This window comes from Ornithorhynchus anatinus, chromosome 4, assembly GCF_004115215.2.
Source record: "Ornithorhynchus anatinus isolate Pmale09 chromosome 4, mOrnAna1.pri.v4, whole genome shotgun sequence".
NCBI classification, from domain to species: domain Eukaryota; kingdom Metazoa; phylum Chordata; class Mammalia; order Monotremata; family Ornithorhynchidae; genus Ornithorhynchus; species Ornithorhynchus anatinus.
Window position 1 is genome coordinate 82,736,833 of NC_041731.1, and position 13,305 is coordinate 82,750,137.

Consider the following 13,305-nt stretch of genomic DNA (forward strand, 5'->3'; position numbering starts at 1 on the left):
TTCCTCATTTTTGCCAGTAAAACTTTGAGAAGGCCCAGAGTTGGCAATTGGATAATTTGCGGTATTTGGGGTTCTAGTTGCTTGTCACCTGAACCTCCTATTGGGGCTCTTGTCCTCCATCCTGCAGTCCTTTGGCTCAGGATCCAAAACATTCTGTTTCTTTCCCTGAAGGCACAGAGGAAGTTAGGGAGCCAGCTGTGCCTGCTCTCTGCCTATGTTTAAGAGATAAAAAAGCAATTACCTCTGTTGTCAGGCATCCAATGAGAAATGTGCTTCATTGCCTTGGGGAAGCTCACTGGCCTCAATCACTCTCTCTGGAAATAGAAAGTGCTCTCACACGGTTCTAAAAAAAACACAGAAAGGAAGAAAAGAGAAAACGACCCTATTTCTACAGGAAGGGACACCAGCAATCAGCGGGTGAGGAAGGTAATTCCAAAAGCCATGCCCAAGAGTTAATCAGAAGTTTTGATTTGTTCTGGGACACTGACTTGACCACATGACAGGGAGGTTTCTTATTAGGGTTTCACAAGAGAGAAACAAGTCAAAACACGAAGACAGTTAGCCAAGATCAAAAAACCATAAATCAACAGAGAGATTACTCCAACATGCATATGTAGAATCATTTAATGACATTTAACTAAGGTTTGGCACCCAATCAATTCCTCTCCTGAGTTAGTTAATCCTTACAACAATAATCCTGTTTAAGTAGGTCACTATTAATTCAGGTGGATAAACTGACGACTAGAGAATTTTATATTTAGACTGACCCAACAATGGTGAGTCTTAATGAGCCAGAAACAAAAAAACCAATTCTACTGACTTTAATGTACTCCTCGCACTAGTCCTATGGCAGTTGCTATTCTGAGGAAGTAGGTGGATACAAGAACTAAAATTTAAATTAAGATAACTAAGAGATGAAACAAGCAATAAACTCTAGAAAAACATCCTCTAATGCTCTGAAACCAAGACAAGCTTTCCTCTCGTTTTTCGTTCAAGAACACGAAGAGTTGCCTTAAAATCATGACTAAAGCAATTAAGGTGTACATTCAGTAAGTTACACTAATATGCACAGGGCTAGTTGTCCTTGAAGTTCAAAAGTGATTTTTTAATGGTATTTGTTAAGTGCTTACTGTTGATGATGAGATTTTATAAGGATGTGTGGGTATGACTGAAAAAACCAATGCTTGACTGACTTTCTGCATTGTGGTTTTTTAATGGTATTTGTTAAGAGCTTACTATGTGCCAGGCACTGTACTAAGCGCTGGGGTGGATACAAGCAAATTGGGTTGGACACAGTCTCTGTTCCTCTTGGGGTTCACAGTTTCAATCCCCATTTTACAGATGAGGTAACTGAGACACAGAGAAGTAAAGTGACTTGTCCAAAGGTCACACAGCAGACAAGTGGCAGAGCTGGGATCCCTGTCTCATATGGGGCTCAAAGTCTTAATTCCCAATTTACAGATGAGGTAACAGAGGCACCAAGAAATAAAATGATTTGCCCAATGTCGTGCAGCAGAAAAATGGCAAAGCTGGGATTAGAACCTAGGTCCTTTAACTCTCAGTCCAGTGCTCTAAGCACAAGGCCACACTGCTTCTCTTTGTGTATGTATGTAAAGAATAATAGTAATAATTATGGTGTTTATTAAGCACTTACTATGTGCCAAGCACTGTATAGGTGCTGGGATAGACACCAGATTCAGATCAAACACAGTCTCTGTCCCACATGGGGCTCGCTGTCCAAGGGGGAGGGAGAAGAGGCATTTAATCCCATTTTACAGATGACAAAATTGAAACCCAAAGAAGTTACATGACTGCAAGTGAGTGGTGGAGCCTGGATTAGAATCCAGATCTCCTGACTCCAAAATCCGTGTTCCTTCCACTAGGCCCTGGTGCTTCTCAAAGACCACCATTTGATGTGCTTTTGCCTGTGTTATCCATACCGATTAGAGCTTTGCTTCTCTCTATTGGTATCATGATTTCCCCAAAGAATACAAGTTACCTGTATTCTGCAGCTGTGTCCTAACCGTCTGCTGCTCTGCCTAATTGTTAGGGGGTTGACTTTACTTGTCTTAAAGGGTTTCTTCTGTTCACCCTTTCTTCAATGACCTCATATTCTGCTATTACAATGTGAGAATGTGTCTTGTTCAATGAAGATGTGTTGTGATGGAACATTGCTCCGCTGCAGGAGGTCTCACTGTGTTTCAGGACCTCTTGTTTATGATTCTGTCTTGCTTTTGATGCTGAGTGTGGTATAAAGAGGCTGTTGATGGAACTGTTCAAGAGTTTGGAGGTGGTGTCTGTGATAATCAATCAATCAGTCAACCAATCCATCATAACTATCAAGCTCTTATTGAGAGCAGAGCTTTGTACTAAGCACTGGGGAGAGCACAATATAACAGAGATAAGACCAAGTCTCACAGCTGTAAAGAAAGTCGGCTGTTCAATTGTTTTCTATATCTTCAGCTTGGTCTGAATTTTGATATTATGCAGCTTCCCACATTCTGTCTCTGAATCACCCAAGGAACCCACAGAATTTCTTGATTTGTTTTTTTCCCTGCTTGCCTATCCTTGAATCATAGGACAGTGTGCTACCCAAGGAAATTGATCCAGTATTCAATTCTGTGTCCTTGATGATCATTCTTGGATGTGTATAGAGTTTGCCAAGAGTAGGTTGAACCCGCCTTCAGATTAATTGCCATTCCAATCAGTTTCCCTGTTTTTTCTCCTGAGTTGGGATTTGGGGTATATGAATCATTCAGTTGTTTATTGAGCACCATGCACAGAACTATACTAGCAGCTTGGAAGAGTGTACTAGAGAAGCTGCATGAGCTGGTGGAAAGAGCACGGGGTTGGGAGTCAGAGGACCTGGGTTCTAATCTTGAATCTGCCACTTGCCTGCTGTTTGACACTGGGCAAGTCACTTCTCTGTGCCTCAGACTTCTCATCTGTAAAATGGGGATTCACTACCAATTCTCTCTTACTCTTAGACTGTGAACCCCTTGTGGGACAAGAAATGTGTCCGACCAGCTTATCATGTATCTACCGCAGTGCGTGGCACTTAACATGCTCTTCACAAATACCACAGTTATTAATAGCATCAAAAGATGTAATTCCTGACTTCAAGAAGCTTATTGCCTAATGGGGGAAACAGACACAGAGTGATTTACAGTTAGGATGATAAAGACAGATTGGAAAGATGGATAAGGGGATGAATAAGCATTTAAAACGTATGTAAGATGATATGTTGACCAGTGTCTCAGTTGGTTGTGAGGGTACATAAGTGTGGAAGTGGTAATGGGGAGGAGGAATTGGGAGCATATGATCAGGGGACAAAAGAAATTAACCAAGGAAGGCTTCCTGAAGGAGGTGTGACACCAGTTCCAGGAAGGAGAAAGGGTGTGATCAAAAGATGGGAGGAGCACTGCCATCAAGAAGGGAATGGCTCTCTTTGAACTAGAACTTCAAATGGAAAGAGAAACAAGGAGGCTAAAGAGAAGAGAACAACAGACATCACAAACATTAAACACAGCACCACCTTAAGGGTCGATCTTTTTGTGTGCCCAAAGTGGCCAGACTGTTTATCCTGCATGGGCCTTTTAGCCACACACGCTTCTAGGTGAACTTGACTATCAGTGGCATCTTCTTCATATGTGAAGGACATCTAGTTATGAAGGCAGGGGAATCAAGAACAAGTTGATAGATGACCGTGCATCCCTAGTGCATTTGTAGTTAAATCAAGACTGCAGGCAACTCTTATTTTGGCACTGGAGAGTTCACTCGCAACCATGGTTCTGATTTGGGTGAGATCGTGGGTAGCATACTGAGAAAAGTAGATGAGTCACACAGTGCCACATGATTGTGCAAAGTTGAAAGTGTGGGTTCATCTGCTTCTAGCTGCAAGGAGCTGCCCCAGTGCCAGTTCTCTGGGGAAGCCTGAGTCTAATCCAAGCCCTGGGTCACAGGCCTCCAAAGTTGACAAAATGCTCAGTGCCCTCCCTGTCTCTTTGGATGTGGTGTGGCCCCAGTGGCTGTAAGAATTCAGGGAATCGAGCTGGCCTGCTCACTGTGCCTCATTCTTGTCTCTCTCACGACCTCTTCCTTCCTCCTGCCCATCTGATACTGCACTTCCTCCAGGAGGCTGTCCCTGATGAATGTCCCATCTCCTCATCCTGCCACTCATCTCTCAATCTGCCGCTTTGGCATTTCTGGGTCACTTAAGCCTCACCCTCTCACACAAATTGCACTTATGCATATATTTTTTCTAGTTTATTGCTTCCTTCTAGCAGTAATTTTAGTGTGTATCTCCCCCACTGAACTGTAAGTCCCCTGGGGGCAGGGATCATGTCTACCAACTCTATTGAATTCTCCCAAGTGCCAACTTAGTACAGTGTCTCACACACTTTAGGCACTCAATAAATATGGTCGGTTGATTGATAAAACTGTTTCTTGGGAATTCTAGAGAAAATGTCCGCTTCCACCAAAGGGAAGGAATTGGGGGAGTTGTACTTTTAGTTGTCACATGGTTGAATGCTGTTTTATCTCTTTAGGCAGAGGGACTAGACAGTGGGATTCCCTAATATATTTACCATATTTGAGCAGCTAAAGCAGCTGAAATAAGACAGGACACAGGAACAGATGATCACGCTCACATGTTTAAGATAGAACGTATAAGGTTAAAGGATAGGCCGTAGTGAGACAAGTCCCATTTGCCTTTCCACACGGCCCTTTCTCCACCTGTCAAATAGAAATCAAGGGTGACCCATTTACCTACCTAGATGATGAGTACTGAGACCTCAGATGAGAGACGTCTCATCAATCATCTTAAAATTCTCATTTCCTGAGGCAGATCCCATGGGCCCGCCAGGAAAATCAGCTCAGCAACAGCTGCGTCCGCACCAATTTCACCCGGCAAGAAACAGCAGCTGCCTACCCCCAGGTTTAAGACCACCAGAATAGGAGGAAGAGCATTCTTGGTGGCACTGGAATTCCCACCTCCTCATCCAGATCTTAATGCTCTGTGGCTCCTGCAGGTTTGACCTCGGGTTCGTGATAAGGAAAGAAGAAATGGCATTTTAATTATGGCATTTATTAAGTGCTTACCATGTTGTAAATTCTGGGGTAGATACAAGGTTATCAGATTGGACACAATCCCTGTTCCACCCGGGACTCACAATCTATCTTATCCCCATTTTATTGGTGAGGAAACTGAGGCCCAGGGGTTGTGACTTACCCAAGATCACACAGCAGGCAAGCTGTGGAGCCGGGACTCCAACCCAGGTTTTCGGACACCCAGACCTGCCTTCATTCTGATGACCAAGGCTGGGGTACCTCAGGGAGATAATGGACTTTAGGAAAGCTTAGTCAAGTGTTTACTCCTGAGAGTGACTTTAGCAAGCTGGTCAGCTCCTGTTTTGGCTCCTCTTGTGGGACAACTACAACCCAGCCCATGCACTTAGCTTCTCTAATGCCAACCTATTCACTATATCTCCATCTTGTCTATCTCACCAGCGACCTCTTGCCTACAGATGTCCTGCCTCTGGCCTGGAACGTCCTTCCTCTTCATATCTGACAAACGATTACACTCCCCCGCTTCAAAGTCTTATTGATGGCACATCTCCTCCAAGACACCCTCCCTGACTAAGGTCTCCTTTCCTCTTCTCCCACTCCCTTCTGCATAGCCCTGGTTTGTTCTCTTTATTCATCCCTTCCCCAGACCCACAGCACTTATGAACAAATCTGTAATTTATTTACTTATATTAATGTCTGTCTCCCTCTCTAGACTGTAAGCTCTCTGTGGGCAGGAATGTGTCCATCAACTCTGTTACATTGTTACATTGTACTCTCCCAAGCGCTTAGTACAGTGCTCTGCACACAGTAAGCACTCAATAAATATGATTGATTAATTGATTGATTCTGGAGGGTAGATGGAGGAGCCTCTTGTATTGCCTATCTCCTTTCTAACCATGATCATTTGCTCCTGAATCCGTAGGCTATAGTGGCCAACAGTGCATACATATTCAAACTTAACACATCTGCTAAAAACAGGCAACCCCACTTCCGAGATTATTCCCTCTCAACCATTTCACTGGGCTTTTAGCAATTTTACAAGTTGAGCATCCCTAGCTCTCATTTCCTTTTAAATGCTCAATGCCTTAATCCAGCTGGGGGACAGCTTCCTGCCCATCCTGGGATTTAGACAGTGGAAGCCGGCCACCGGTCAGCCTGATGCTGTGGAATCTGAATCCTGGTAGTAAACCTCCTGGCCATCTTTCTGGCCCAAATTGGTCAGTTGGGCTGATTCGCTAGTTCATCAACCATCACCCAAAATAACAGGACTTTTCCCTGGAACGATTATGGTTGGACACTCTAGTGGTTGTAGAAGAGACTGGGTTCTTATCCCAAAGGACTCCAATTCTCCCAGTCAGTCAATAAATCAAAGGTATTTACTGAGGGTTTACTGCCCTGTACTAAGAGCTTGGGAGAGTACAGTAGAATAGAGTTGGTAGGCAGGATCACTGTCCACAAGGAGCTTATAGTCTAGAGTGGAAGACTGTTACTAAAAGAAATTACAGATGGGAGAAATGGCAGAGTAAAAGCTTTGCATAAAGACTGCTGTGGGGGTGGGGGTGTGGTGGATAGCAGTGCCTAAGGGGGACAGATCCGAACCTGTAGGTGATGCAGAAGAAAGGGCAGGTAGGGGAAAGGATGGCTTATTTGGACAAGGCATCCTGGGAAGAGATGGATTTAAGAGAGTCTTGAAGCTAGAGAGTGTGGTTGGTCTGTCAGATATGAAGGGAGAGGAAGTCCCAGGCCAGAGGGAGGACATGAACAAGGGATAGATGACCCTGAGGTATAGAGACTAGGTGGCCATTAGAAGAGATAAGTGTGCAGGCTGGATTGCAGTAGGAGATAATAGTAATAATAATTCTGGCATTACTAAGCCCTGGGATGGATGCAAGCAAATCAGGTTGGACACAGTCCCTGTCCCAAGTGGGGCTCACAGAGTCACTCCCCATTTTACAGATGAAGAAAAGGAGGCACAGAGAAGTGAAGCAACCTGCCCAAGCTCTCACAGCAGACAGGTGGTGGAGCCTGGATTAGGGAGATCAGTGAGGTAAGATATACGGGAAGAGGGGTTAAGTGTTAAAGCCCTGCTGTAATAACCTTTCAGCAAATTCACATTACTGGAAAAGCCTCCTCTTGGAAGCTAATGACTCCGGTCAACCAAACCAATCGAGGTGAGTGGACTTGTACGTGCCCTATCTCTTTGCTACAGTGCTTCCCTGTTGTCTGTGCTTTGTAAACACCAGAAAGTAATGCAAATAAATGTAAATTCACAAAATGACCTTTTGCTCAACCAGCCCTGAGTGATATTTTTTTAACCCAAGGCATGTTCCCCGTTTACCTCTCCAGTCAGAGTCTGGGGAGGAGGGCAGGCAGTGGTAGAATGCCACATGTGTCCTGAGTCTGCTTCCCTGTCTGCAGGGAGCCAGCCAGTGTGGCTTAATGGATAGAACACAGGGCCTGGGAGTCAGAAGGACCTGGATTCTAATGCCAGCTCTGCACTTGTCTGCTATGGGACTTTGAGCAAGTCACTTCACTTCTCTGTGCCTCATTTACCCCTTCTGCAAAATGGGAATGAAGACTGTGAGCCCTCTGTGGGACAGGGACTGTGTCCAACCTGATTATCTTGTACCTACTCCAGTGCTTCAAACAGTGCCTGGCACATAGTAAGCACTTAATACCACAATTATTGTCATTATTATTATTATTATTATTATTGTCATTACCGCTCTGTCTCTGGAGGAGCTAGCCCTGGCCGACACAGATTGAGTGGGACAATGATGGCATGCATCTAGCTTTGCTTTGAGGGTCAGTAGATGATTCCTCACACTGTTGCCTTGAGGACCTTGGCTTGCCCTGGGATTTTCTAGCTTCAGAACAGTGCGGCTTCACAGCTTCAAATCATCACCAGCCTGCCATATCTATTCATTCATTCATTCAATAGTACTTATTGAGCGCATACTATGTGCAGAGCACTGTACTAAGTGCTTGGAATGTACAATTTGGCAACAGATAGAGACAATCCCTGTCCATTGACGGGCTCACAATCTAATTGGGGGAGACAGACAGACAAAAACAATAGCAGTAAATAGAATCAAGGGGATGTACATCTCATTAACAAAATGAATAGGATAATAAAAATATATACAAATGAGCAGACTCCAGCACTGACTGGGTTGGAGAGGTTTCTGGAGGGAGCAATGGTGGTAGTCATGATTTTCATCCAAGGCTTGCAGTAATCAACACTGGAGAGAATACATTGACTCAGAACTGGTCAATGGTCCATGGAGGCAAGCAGCCCTCTGAGGCCTTAAGATATCGATGAGAGAGGGCAGGCATTCAGAGCAACAGCAGAGCAGCAGAATGTCCCAGTTGGAGAAATTGTTTCTTTCATTCATTCAGTTGTGTTTACTGAGTGCTTACTGTATGCAAATCACTCTGCTAAGTGCTTGGGAGAGTACGATACAAAAATAAACAGAAACTATCCCTGTCTGGATGAGCTCACAGTCTGGAGGGGGGACAGACATCAATATAAATACATGAATATATTGCAGATATGTACATAAGTGCCGTGGATGTGGGAATGATCTTTTCTGCTCCTGGAAGGGTCATTCTTGGCATACATTGCAGTCAACTGCCCAGTGTTGTCACTGATGTTACTTCCCGATTCCCCCAGGGGCTGGGCTTCTCTCCAGCTTCCCTCCATAGTCCAGCTTCCATAGACCCTGGATGTAAAATTTGGACTAACTCTGGGCCATGAGCTGCTGGCTTCTGCCCTCCCTGAGCTCCTGCACTTGTTGGAGTGCCGTCTGTAGATACGGCCAGAAACCGGAGCCTGTGGGTCACCAAGGCCTTGACAGGGTTCCACTTGAGTCATTGTCCTGCTTTGGCTCACTGTCCTTCTCCTCCTTGGGAGAGTATAATACACTAGAGGTGGTAGACTCTTGCACCTTCAACCCACCTCTATTTGGATGTCTCACCGACACCTCAAATTTAACATGTCCCAAACAGATCTTCCCAGCCAAAACCTGTCTTCCTGTGATTTTTCTATCACTGTAGACATCACCTCCATCCTCCTGGTCTCACAAGCCTGTAACTTTGGCGTTATCCTCGACTCATCTCTCATTTAATCCACATATTCAATGTAATCACTAAATCCTGTCCGTTCAGCCTCCACGACATTGCTAAAATCTGCCATTTCCTCTCCATTCAAACTACTATCATGTTAATACAATCCTTTATCCTATCCGCCTTGACTACTGTAACATCCTCCTTGCTGACATCCCTGCTTCCCTCTTTCTTCACTCTGTTGCCCAGATCATTTTTCTATAAAAGATTCAGTCCATGTTTCCCCACTCCTCAAGAACCTCCAGTGGTTGCCCATCCACCTCTGCATCAAACAGAAACTCCTCAACATGAGCTTCAAAACATTCAATCACCTTGACCCCTTCTACCTCACCTCACTGCACTCCTATTACAACCCAGCCTTCTCTCTTTGTTCCTGTAGTGCTAACTTTTTCACTGTACCTCAGTTCTGTCTACCTCGCTGCTGACCTCTTCCCCATGTCCTGCTTCTGGTCTGGAACGCCTTCCCTTTTCAAATCCGACAGACAATTGTTCTATGCAATTTCAAAGCGTTATTGAAGGCACATCTCCTCCAAGAGGCCATCCCTGACTAAGCCCTCATTTCCTCTTCTCTCATTCCTTTCTGTGTCTTCCTGATTTGCTCCCTTTATTCACTCCCTCCCTTAGCCTCCAGCACTTATGTACATTTAGATAATCTCTAGGCTGTAAGATTATTGTGGACAGAGAATGTATCTACCAATTCTATTGGACTGAGCTCTCCCAAGTGCTTAGTACAGAGCTCAGCACACAGTAAGTGCTCAATAAATATGATTGGTTGATTGATAGACTCGATCCCTGCCCACAAGGAGCTTACAGGCTGGAAGAAGAGACTGAGTAGCTTGAATGTCTGTGATTCTAAATGAACAAACTTGGCCCTTGTTTCAAACAGCCTACCTTTTTCTGAGAAGATAATAATGATAATACTGTATTTTTTAAGCACTTACTATGTGTCAGGCACTGTAGAGGGTACAAGCAAGTTGAGTTGGACACGGTTCCTGTCCCACATGAGGCTCATACTCTCAATCCCTGTTTTACAGATGAGGTAACTGAGGTACAGAGAAGTGAAGTGACTTGCCCGTGGTCACAGAGTAGACAAGTGGCAGAGCTGGGATTAGAACCCATTCTGATTCCCAGGCTTGTGCTCTATCCACTATGCCATGTTGCTTCTCTGATCAGACAAATTCATCTGACCAATCTAATTCTCTGGCGACCCAACCACAAAAAGCCAGGGTGAGAGGCAGAGAAATTCCTGCCCTTCCCAAGCCTCTCTGTCTCCTAAGTCTCCAGTATCCAAACTGACACATAAGGGCTTGCTGCTCTGACAAGCCCTTTTTCCTACCAAGTTTGGATTTTGGGAGAATGGTTGGGATTTGATGGGTCTCTGAAGGGACCATAAAGGTAAAGATTTGTAGTTGGGAAGTTCTGGTACACAATCTGAATGCATCCTCTTCTGGGTCTTACAGACCCCTAATTCAGTAAAGTTGGGCAGGGGAGAGGGAAACACTGTATCTGTGCCCTCTAGGCATTTGGGATTCACCCCACCCTTAGCCCCACAGCACCTGTGTACATATTCATAATTTATTTGTTTTAATGATTGTCTGCCCCTCTAAATTGTAAGCTTGTTGTGGGTAGGGAACAACAACTTATCAATTTATCAACTCTGTTGCATTGCACTCTCCCATGTGCTTAATACAGTATTCTGCACACAGTAAAGCAGCATGGCTCAGTGGAAAGAGCACGGGCTGGGGAGTCAGAGGTCATGGGTTCTAATCCCGGCTCCGCCGTGTTCAGCTGTGTGACTTTGGGCAAGTCACTTCACTTCTCTGGACCTTAGTTACCTCATCTGTAAAATGGAGATGAAGACTGTGGCCCCACGTGGGATAATCTGATCACCTTTTAACCCCCTCGGCGTTTAGAACAGTGCTTTGCACATAGTAAGCACTTAACAAATACCATTATTATTATTATTCTTAAAACACTCAGTAAATACCACTGAGTTGAATTGGTTGGTTGAATTGGTTGAATTGGTTGAATTGGTTGAAAATCCTGGTTTCTTGAATTATTGATGGTAATGGATTTTCCCTTTTTGTTAATCTGGTTAGTCTTCAAGGATTCCAGACCCAGAGCACAGTCTCCAATCAGCTACGGAGAAACTCTAAAACTGCTATTCTTTTAAGGCCACACAATTATTCGCTATTATACAACATTGACAGGAGTTTTTTCAAATGCCAAGCACTGTCTGTGCTAACTACTGGGGTAGCTATCAGATAATCAGATCTGACATAATAGCTACATGTTAACACATCACCTCCACAGTGGCCTTTATTTTGCTTTTTGTCCCTTCCTTTTGAATAAATGGAAGAAGAGGTCAAACAGTGAGATTCAACTGAAAAAGCTCTCTGGTCAGGCTACCTCCCATCCTTCTGTGATGCTCTGACTTCTTTCTCTGAGTCCTAGCCCTCAGTTGGCGAGTAGTCATGGAGAAATAACAGTGATACCTGGGGAGTACTTAAGAGCTACCTCTGGGATCAGTTTTTCTCTGTTGCCCTCCTCCGAAAACAGTTGTTTTATTTTAGAAAAAACTTTTCTCATAGACTGCCCACACAGGTGAACCCTGTTCATCTCCTTCAGGGAAATGTTCACATGTTGCTTGTGCCAATCTTTGACTCAGCAGAGACAAGAATATTTACTTTCAACTACGCCTGCCATTCAGCTGCTGGATCCTGGGATGCCTCCAGTTGGAGGGCCCACTGAGAAACATGGTGGTCGGCAGAGAGATGAGGTCTCTCTCTCCTCCCAGCAAAGCTGACGCCTCTGCTCCTTCTGTTGCAATGATGAGCTCTGGCACTTATGTATATCTTGATTTAGGTTAATTCGCACTTGAAAAAAAATATATCCAGCCTACTCCTGCTATCAATAGTTGTAATACTGTTCTTCCTTTTGCTCCCATTATTGGTAATAATTTGTAATCTGTCTCTCCCATTAGACCATAAATTCCTTTTGAGTAGGAATCATGTCTTTTACTTTAATTGTACTCTCCCAAGCACTTAGGACAGTGCTTTTGACATAGGAGGCAATCAATGCATGCGATTGATTGGCTGTTTGAATGATTGAAATGGGAGGGGACTGTGGTTGGCTGAGGTGAAAGTGTTCGTTTTGCAGGGCATGATGGAGGGCTTGGAAGAGCCATCTGATGGGATTGGGGATTTGGGGAAAGTGAATGCAGGATGTAAGGTGGCTTTTTTCATAGGAATAAATAGTAAATATCCCCTCTCAAGGTCGCATCTGGAGAGTTTCCAATACTCTACCAGTCTCGACTATGGGAGGGAGAGTCAAGCAGAGGCATATCCATTCCATTCCTAGCTTGGGCAGTGGCTAGTAAGTGGAAGGCAATCTGCTGCAAATTCACCTGAGATGGGCAGAAGTGGTGTGGGAAAGAGTTGAGGGTGGAGACTCAAGTGTCTGCATGGAAGGAGGCAATGGTAAACCACTTCTGTATTTTTACCAAGAAAACTCTATGGATACACTATCATACACTATCATATCGTTAGCTGTGTGACTGTGGGCGAGTCACTTAACTTCTCTGTGCCTCAGTTCCCTCATCTGTAAAATGGGGATTAAGACTGTGAGCCCCACGTGGGACAACCTGATTCCCCTGTGTCTCCCCCAGTGCTTAGAACAGTGCTCTGCACATAGTAAGCGCTTAACAAATACCAACATTATTATTATTATTATTATAAGGTTTGCAGATGGAGGTGGGGCAATCTGGGAGAGATGTGTGCATGGCATCGCTATGGGTTGGAGATGACTCGATGGCATAAGACATGACAAATAGCCAATATACCAGGAATAGGGAGTGTTCATGGTTAGGGACTGTGAATGAGAACACGTGCGTATAGAGGAATTTCTGGATTCTTGCTAGATCAATCTAGAGAGGAATAGGTATGCTATTTCATTGGCCTAAAGTCAGAAACATGCAGCAACCTAGGATAAAGGGTAGTACTGTTCTGTATGTAATGATAATAATGATGATGATGATGATGATGATAATTATATGTGCTGTCTGCTCTGTGCCAAGCCCTGTGCTAAATGCTGGATTAGATATAGTGTTTCAAC

The 13,305-nt window shown here is 44.3% G+C and overlaps 1 non-coding gene across 1 annotated transcript; it reads left to right on the forward strand.

Moving 5' to 3' along the window:
• The first annotated feature begins 12,456 nt into the window (after positions 1-12,456).
• On the forward strand, positions 12,457-12,594 carry LOC114811491. The gene has a single exon (XR_003759189.1). It is a non-coding gene; the product is annotated as a small nucleolar RNA SNORA7 (small nucleolar RNA).
• Positions 12,595-13,305: the final 711 nt, after the last annotated feature.